The sequence below is a fragment of the Hevea brasiliensis genome, chromosome 3 (genome assembly GCF_030052815.1).
Source record: "Hevea brasiliensis isolate MT/VB/25A 57/8 chromosome 3, ASM3005281v1, whole genome shotgun sequence".
Lineage (NCBI taxonomy): Eukaryota > Viridiplantae > Streptophyta > Magnoliopsida > Malpighiales > Euphorbiaceae > Hevea > Hevea brasiliensis.
In genome coordinates this window covers 118,115,947-118,125,569 of record NC_079495.1, presented here as the reverse complement: position 1 = coordinate 118,125,569, position 9,623 = coordinate 118,115,947, and the positions used below count along the sequence as shown (strand labels likewise).

Genomic DNA, 9,623 nt, shown 5'->3' with positions numbered 1-9,623 from the left:
CATTAATTATGAATGAGCAACCAACAACACAAATTGCTCCATTTGTTGATCAATAGCCACCATATTTGTTGAAAGAATTTTTTTTTTGGTCCCTTTTAAAAAATAGAAATTCAACATTTCAAGTTTTCAGCCCTACCTCATTAAATAATTTAAAAAAAAAAATAAAGGTCATAATAAACCATTATTAGAAGGAATATAAATTTTAAAACAACTGGCAATGAATATAAATAAGGGGAGAAGTAGTGAATGGGAGCATCGCATTTCTAAATGGAGTTGGCTATCTTAGCAAAGTGTTTATTGTTGGGTCTTGTAATCCTATGGATTCAAATCCATGGAAACAAAGGTTGTTTTGAAACAGAGAGATTGGCACTCTTAGATTTCAAGGAATTTGTTGGGTCAAATGGGTTAGATGTAGACTATCTTCTTTCTTCATGGGTTGATAATTCAACGAGTGATTGTTGTAAATGGGAGCGTGTCAAGTGCAATTCCACCACAGGTCACGTGACTGATCTCTCTCTCAACAATACACGACAATTAGACATAGAGAGGGTTTTGTTTTCTGATGATGAAAATGTTTGGTTTGTAAAATTTTCAATGTTCCAGCAACTGAAAGAGCTCAGAGGTCTTAATTTATCATACAATAGAATTGGTGGTTTCATTGATGACACAGGTACATATGCTATGCTCTTCTGCTTATATTATCATTTTTTTAGCAAATATCTTATTTTAGTTATTGAGATTTTGAAAGTTCTTTTTTTAATAATATATGCAGATTTTGAAACATTATCAGAATTGAAGAAGTTAGAAGTCTTAGACCTTAGTGCTAATTATTTCAATAATAGTATCTTATCACCATTGAATAATCTTACATCACTTAAGACTTTGATTCTTAGAAGAAATGTCATGGAAGGTTCCTTTCCTAGCAAAGGTATGTTTTATTTAAATTCATCTTTAAGAACATCCAATTAATTCCCTTTACCAATTTTATTATTTTATATTTTTTTTATATTCTTTTCCTTTGTAAAGTTCAACTTTTACTACTATTAATTACGTGATACAAAACTAGGCAACTTGAAAAAATTAAAATTGTTGGACTTGAAATTCAGTTAATTCGATAGCAGTCTACCAATTCAAGGTACTCTTTAGATCCAATTTCTACATCGATATTGGAATTGGATTCTCTCAACATAATTATTTACATAATTGCATTTGTTTTTAAAGTGATTAAATTAATTATATACTTAAATAACATAAAGTTGTATGGTATATACAGGTTTTGAAAGATTAGAGGAGTTGGACATCAGTTATAATGAGTTCAATAATAGCATGTTATCATCATTGGGTGCTCTTACATCACTTAAGACTTTGATTCTTAGAGATAATAACATGGAAGGTATCTTCCCTATCCAAGGTATGTTTGATTCTTCACACATTAATTCTATCAGAACATCACTCTATCCTTTGAGTCTAGTTCCCATTATTTTGATTATTTTATTCTTTTTCTGCTTTTGGTTCAGAATTAATTAGTGACCTGAAGAATTTGGAATCCTTGGATGTAAGTTGGAATAGATTCAATAGCACCCTACCATTTCAAGGTAAACTTCAGATCCCATTCGTACTTCAAGGTTGGAATGGGCTTCTCTCTCCATTTAAATCACAACAAATTGTGATTAATCAATTTGAAAGTGGTTATATAATTAATTGTTAATTTCAATTGGTTGATTGTTAATTTTTATGAATAACTTGTACTTCACAAATGAAATAACTTAAGCAGATTTCAAAAGCAATTTCTCAAAGGTTAGCAAATTGAAGTATTTGGATTTGTCTGGTAATCACTTCGACAATGGTATATTGAGCTTCTCAAGCATATTTCCTTCCGTTGAGACACTAGACTTGTCTTATAATAATTTGGAAGCGCCACTTTCATACAAAGGTATGAGATATATTTTTGGATTTCAACTCCGAATCTCTTTTCTATTTTCCTATTATTGCAGAAGAAGATGGTTGATTCATTTTTTCGGTCTTCATCTCTCAGTCTCTGTGTTTTGATGCAGACCTTGTTAAACTGAAAATTTTGACGGTGCTCAATTTTAGGAAAAACAACTTGAACGGAACTGTGCCATTGCAAAGTAAATGAAAATATTTGCTTTCTTCTTAAATTAAATTAGTATCTATTTGTGCATTGTATGAATTATTATCATTATTTTAATTTTTAGATATTATATTTAATATTATTATATAAAAGAGAAAAAGATGTAACTCAAAAAATATCAAAATAATATATAATTCATTTAAACAAATTTATTTTGAAAATATTTTTAAATGATGGTAAGTTTTATAAATTTTTTAGAGATTTGTTATTTTGAATTTTAATTCAAATATAATTCCGTGTTGATTTTTATGCATTGTAGAACTTTATTAGATTATTAATTTTAAAACAAAAAGCTTTAATATATTTAATTTTATCCTAACGTTTTTCTAAGAGATAATTTCATCCTAATTGACTAAATTTTGGTGATATATAATATATAAAATTCTAGCAATTTAAAAAAAATGTATAACAAATAATAGTCTAGCAATTTAAAAAAATGTATAATAAATAATAAAATAAACAGAAAATAATATTAGCATTAATGTTAATTGAATTTTTCTAATGTAGGTTTGGGTACTAACCTTTATCAAATCTAATAACTAAATTATTTAGTAATCTCATCACTTATGACAAGTTATTTTATTTATAATAATTAATTTTATTGTTGTGAATTGTGATGAAATTATATTAATTCTGTATGTAATTACATTCAATTTGAAAAGTGATAATTAACTAACTAATTAATTATGTCCTGAAATAATATAGAAGCTATATTGTGTTCAAGTTTCAAAAGATTAGAGGAGTTGGATATCAGTGATAATAGATTCAATACCTTCCCTATCCAGGGTATGTTTGATTCTGGGAATTGTTTTCTTTACACTCATTAATTGTATCAGAACGTCCCACTCAACCATGCACTCTTGATTTTGTTTTCTTTGAGTCTAATTCTCATTATTTTGATTTTCTTTTTATTCTTTTTCCGCTCTTGATTCAGAACTAAGTAAGTTGAAGAACTTAAAATCCTTGGATGTAAGTAGGAATAGATTCAATGGCACCCTACCATTTCAAGGTAAACTTCTGATTCCATTCGTACTTCAAGGTTGGAATGGACTTATAATAAATTAAAATAATATTTTTTTTCTTATTACTAATGTTGGATTTGATGAACAAATTAATAAAATATAAATGAAATATTCAAAATTTATATTTATAGTTTTAGTTTGATATATATTCAAAATGTGATACAAATTACATGACAATTTAATTAAATCACACTAATGCTGCAAGAAAAATTAATATTAAAATTTAAAATTTTAATTCCCATTAAAAAAATATAATATACAAAATTCATTTATACAAACATAAAATTTATAAGTCATTTTAATGACCACGAATAAATTATTTATTTAAAACAAATTTTGTGAGTTTAACTTAAACAATAAGATATATATATATATATATATATATATATATATATATATATATATATATAGTAAAATGTTATCCACAATTTATCAATAGTTTATAATAAAATTAAATTTAAATTTCTTATGTTGAATTTTGATATCCAAACAATTATATAACTTATTTTCAATCTTATTGTCAATCAATTTAATATTAAGCATTAAGATTGATAATTCATTACAAAAGTAAATAGTTAGAAATTCATCATAATAATTAGGGAAATATGTATATCTAATTTTAATATTATTTTAATTAGTTTTTTAAATAAAAATATTTTAATAGGAAAGTACTTATATTAGGAAGTAATAATTAGTTAAAGTTTAGGATTATATATTTTTTAAATACACTTTTATATGTAAATAGGATAATTAGTATATAAATTGAAGTCTGGAAGGTTTGTTAATTCTTCAGCGACAAAATTGAGGAATTCTATAAATTTTAATAGCAACTATTAAAATAAAAATATAATTTTAATATTATAATTATTTTGTTGATATAATATCAACAAAGCGTAAATACAAATCATTTATTGTAATTACATTATATCATATTTATGCTAAAATTAATAAATAATGAAAAAAATAAATGAATATCTTTTTATAAATAATAAAGTTATTATACTAAAAAGAAATTGAATATTTATTTCGTTTTATAAGATTTTATTAAAATTTTATATGAAAAAAAAATCCCGTAAAATCCACATTTAATTGTAGAAAATTGTTAATTGTCACATATATATAAAACTCGCTTAAGCCTTTGCCAAATCTAATAACAAAGCTATTTAGTAATCCCATAAACTATGGCTAGTTATTTTATTTATAATCATTAATTTTATTGTTGTGAATTATAATGAAAATAGCGCTTCTAAATTTTAATATTCAACTAACTTATATCTAAATCTATTATTTTCTTTATACAGAATTATCAACTTTCAAAAGTTTAGAGATTTTGAATTTGGAAGGAAATGAATTTACTGGAAGTATTCCTGAATATATGTGGACTCCACCTTCCCTCAAAGTATTATCTTTATTCTACAACAAACTCAATGGCTCTTTACCAAATCAAAGTAAGTTTATCTGAAATCAAAATTTCAATTTTGTTATTATCAATTGCAATGATTTTTATGTTAATCCTTTGTTATATAGGTTTGTGTGGCTTGAAGGGTCTTCAAGAGTTGGACCTTGGCTGTAACGAATTTGGGGGCAGTCTTCCTCAATGCCTTGACAATTTGACATCTCTCATGTCCCTAGATCTGTCAAGAAACCAATTAACAGGGCACATTCCTTCATCTTGGCCAGCTAACCTCAATTTTATTGATCTTAGCTATAATCATTTTGAGGGCTTATTCTCATTCAATTTATTGGCTAATTATTCCAGCCTTGAGGCACTTAAATTAAGCGGCAACAACATTACGTTTGAGACTGGTTGGATTCCTTCATTTCAGTTAAAGGTTCTTGTAATGAAAAGTTGTGGCCTCGACAGCATTCCTGAGTTTCTCTTTCACCAATTCAAATTGGAAGCACTTGACTTGTCACACAACAAAGTAAAAGGAAGGTTTCCTAATTGGTTGCTTGAGAACAATGGAGGACTTCAGACCCTAAATCTTAAGAATAATTCTTTCAATGGGCAGCTTCAAGAAATTGGCACAAAGATGCTTCCGAACATGAGATATCTTAATTTAGCCAGAAATTATTTTCAAGGTGATTTTCTTTTTGCTGTTGGCGATGACTGTAAATTGATGGCTTTAGATTTGTCTCATAACAACTTCTCAGGGGAAGTACCGAAGGAACTGCTTTCAAGTTGCATTTTCTTGACATGTTTGAAGCTATCTCATAATAACTTCCACGGTCAAATAGTGATATTTAACATCACTCCATTTGATTATCTGCAATTGAATGACAACCAATTTGAGGGAACTCTAGCAAGTTTAACCCCTAATTTTAGTCACCAAATGCGTGGCCCAGAGATTGAATGGTTAGATTTGAGCAACAACCAATTGCATAGTGAGATTCCACACTGGATGGGTAACTTCACATCTCTACGTTATGTCAATTTACATAATAATTTTTTTGAAGGTCGTATTTCAAAGGAACTTCTTTCAATCAAGTACCTAGACCTTTCTCACAACAATTTTTCTGGGCCATTGCCTTCTTTCTTCCATGAAAATTATTTAGAACAAATAAATTTGCAAGGTAACAGATTCATTGGTTCAATACCAGAAGCTTTGCTCAATATTTCGACACTGAAGGTATTAGACTTGAGCAATAACGAGTTGTCAGGCACCATTCCTAATAACACTGGTGAGTTTCTAAATGGCTTGAGAGTTCTTTTATTAGGAGAAAATCATCTAAGTGGCTTCATTCCAAATTGGTTATGTCAGTTGAATGACATCAGCTTATTAGATCTCTCAAGAAACTCCTTTTCTGGGTCCATACCCCACTGCTTACATAATCTCTCCTTTGGAAGGGAAGAAGGAGGTTTCTCAACTACCTCTGGGACCCTCAACAACATTCCCAGTTCACTTTTAAGTAGCATGGAAGGATTTATGTCCTTTGATACTTTCGAATTTTATTTTGATAATGAGGAAGAAATTGAGTTCTTTACAAAATATAGAATTAGCACGTATAAGAATAAGGCTCTCAACTACATGTCTGGATTAGATTTGTCAGCTAATAGCCTAACAGGTGAAATCCCATTTAAGCTAGGAGAGCTGTCCCAAATTCATGCATTAAACCTATCACACAATCGATTGACAGGATCCATTCCAAGATCTTTCTCTAATTTATCACAAATAGAAAGTTTAGACCTCTCTTATAACAATTTAAGTGGAGAGATTCCTTCAAAATTGATAGATCTATACTTTCTAGAAGTATTTAGCGTGGCTCACAACAACTTATCAGGCAGAATTCCAGACATGAAAGGACAATTCAGTACATTCGAAAGTAACAGCTATGAAGGGAACCCATTTCTTTGTGGACCTCAAGTGGAAAGAAAATGCAATGATCATAATGCTGAATCACCTTCATCACAAATAGAGTCAACACATGAAGTCAAGGGGAAATGGTATGAAATAGATCATGGAGTTTTCTTAGTAAGTTTTTCAGTAACTTTTATCATATTCTTTTTGGCGGTCATCACCTTTCTTCATATTCTTCCTCATTGGCAACAAAGCTTGATCTATCACAGTAGAGAATATATGTTGTCATGTTATTACTTTTCATATGATATTTTACTAAAGTCATTTACTTGTTTTGTATCGTTAATTGATGTCATCAGTTCCTAAATCTTCTAGAGCTGATTTATAGTGCATATGGTTTTGTCCTGTTTTGTATCTTTTCTTTGTTTTATTTTGTTGTCCTATTTGTTGCCTTTTTAAGGGGTTTTTTTCATCACCATTAGAAGTTAGTTTCTAGGTCAGGGTGTAATGGGGTAGACCTGTTGGTCTGGGATCCTTCTTTTGGTGATTTTCCCCCTCCTATTCTCTATTAATAAAATCCTTATGCTTATAACCGAAAAAGAGTTATAGATGAAGTATACCTAAGGACTAGTGTGTTTAGTTTGATTGTAAAATTTGTTCTTGTTTTCACTTGTAATCACTACATTTATGACTACACACACACACACACACACACACATGTATTACACGTTATCTATACTTATTATATGTACTCTGGTTTAATTTTATTTATATGCAATTTTAGAAAATTTCTATACTAATTAATTAATATAAACCATAAAACTAATAGAAAATTTTCATAAGAGCAAGTATAATAATACAACAAAACTACAAAAACCAAAGGAAAAAATCCAAACCATCTAAACCGAAACTATGAAAACACCTAAAAGACACTTTCATCATATTATATTTGTGTTAATGTTAGTAATAACAATTACTTAAAAAAAAAGAAGATGTTATCTCCACAAAGATGGTGAAGACCAAGAATTTTTATTCGCACAGGAATCCTATCTAAGTGAAAGTAGCAAAAAAAAGTTTTACAACTTCTTAATTTTGCTAATAAAAATAAATCAAAGGCATCGTTATAAATTGTTACCTTAACAAAAAGATAAGGAAAATCAAGAGCCTTTTTTCTCACAGTAGAAACTCTATCCAAGTAAAAGTAACAATGTAATAGCCAAGACCTTTAAATTTAATTTTTAATTTTATTAATGATTAAAATTATTGTTTTATTATTTATCTTAGACAATTTCGCAATTTTCCAACTCGACCAGTGTTACTAAGGCGAGAGGTAACACTAAGCTAATAAGGTACCCTATGGCCTTAGGTGAGAGGTGAGATGCAAGGCAAGGATCCTTTTGAAGCAAGGCGCCATAGCCTAAATTGCCTAAATTTTTATTTATACTATAATATATTATACAGAAAAAAAAAATTAAAATGTTAAACACCTTAATCTAAACCATTTCAAAATGAAAAAATTCAATAATTTTAACCAAAGAAACAAATAAATAAAAGTTCTTTACACAAACAACAGTATAAAAAGAAGAGAAACAAGGATTGGAGAAAATATAGGTAGGAAAGTTTTCCATTATGCCATTTATTCAATGTGTTAATGCAAAATTTCTTCTCTTATAATTTTAAGCAGCAATAGTCCCATCAACAATAGTCTGAAGATCAAATTGCATAATCTATAGTTAAAATCACCAACCTTACATTTCTACCAATATTCGGTGGATGTCTGGATCCACCACTTAGTGACCAACCAACCACACAAAGAAAATACTCAAGTTAAAATTTAAACAGAAGAAAAAAAAAATTAAAGTGCAAACAGAAGTGTGAGTGAGAGAAGAAGAGAAAAGAAGGAGAGGAGGAGGAGGAGGAGAGAAAAGAAAAAAATTATAAAGAAACAAAAATTTTAAAAAATTAAAGTACAGATTTTGTGTAGATAGCGTGAGCAAGAGAAGAAGAGAAGACAAGGATAGGAGAATGATAGAAAAGAAGAAAAAAATTGCAAAGTAAAAAAAAGGGCCTGTATAGGTGTTGTTTTGCTGGACCATATGAGAAGAGAAAAGGAGAAAAAGAGAGAGGAAGGATGAGAGAAAATTACTTGCACGTATTGTTGTGGTCTGATCCTATTTTCCAACAGCTGGTAGCGTCAAAATGAAAAGCTAGGGTTTCATTCTTCTTAATCTTTGCTTTCAAATTAATAATAATAAAAAAAAAAAAAGAATATATTTGTTATATGCATGAGGCAGCGCCTCCTAACACTTGACGCCTCTCGCCTTTTGGCCCAAAGCGCTCAACTTTTCAAATCCAGGCGATCCTGACTCAACTTTCGCTCTTCTAGCTCCAACAATTTCGATCACCTTGCAATCCTAGGAGAAGGTGAAAGAGCCCTTCCTCGCCGTCATCCATCAATGGAATCGAGGAGAGGGAAAATCAGTCTCCTTAACTTTTTGATCAGATTCCAATCAATGCAGTCATCACCTGGACGATCCAAGACCACTGATGAGTCCTTTTGAAATACCAAGATCAATTAGTAAGATTTCAGTCCCTTTGAAATGCTATTTTTGAAAGCTAACTATATCATAGTGATTGATGTGTTTTGGGTATTGTGTAAGTACCTCTAGATCGACGATAAGCTTCCAGTACTGGGACCATATTTCAGGATAAATCGAATCTCCCTATGGGTTGTCCTAAAACGTAGCTATTATTTTACTCATTTTCAGCATTTTTGTATAGTCCAAACGCATTTCAAGTAGCAAAATCAGCATGGTACATATGAAATCACCTTGGGTCATTTGGACCTAAACTAGAATGGTCAATTAATTAATAAAATATTCATGACTTAATAAAATTAATTCAAATAAATTTAATTAACAAAAAGATGATGTAAAGGATTTTCAGATATATTTTTATAATTATTAGAGCTATGAACATAACTAATTAGACCGTAGAGGAATTAGGAACCTAAGCTGGACTTGGAGAGCTAGTGTTCTAGTAGGCCCTAAGTGGGCAATATAATGTTGTGGGGTTGAGGCCATGTTATTGCTTTGAAGAGAGGCAAAATTTTGACAAATCCATAGGATTAAAATTCTATTTCTATAGTTG

General features: G+C 29.4%; 1 pseudogene; it reads left to right on the top strand.

The window, feature by feature from the left end:
- Window positions 1–217: 217 nt before the first annotated feature.
- LOC131178788 (receptor like protein 21-like) lies at window positions 218–7,090 on the top strand (annotated as a pseudogene).
- Window positions 7,091–9,623: the final 2,533 nt, after the last annotated feature.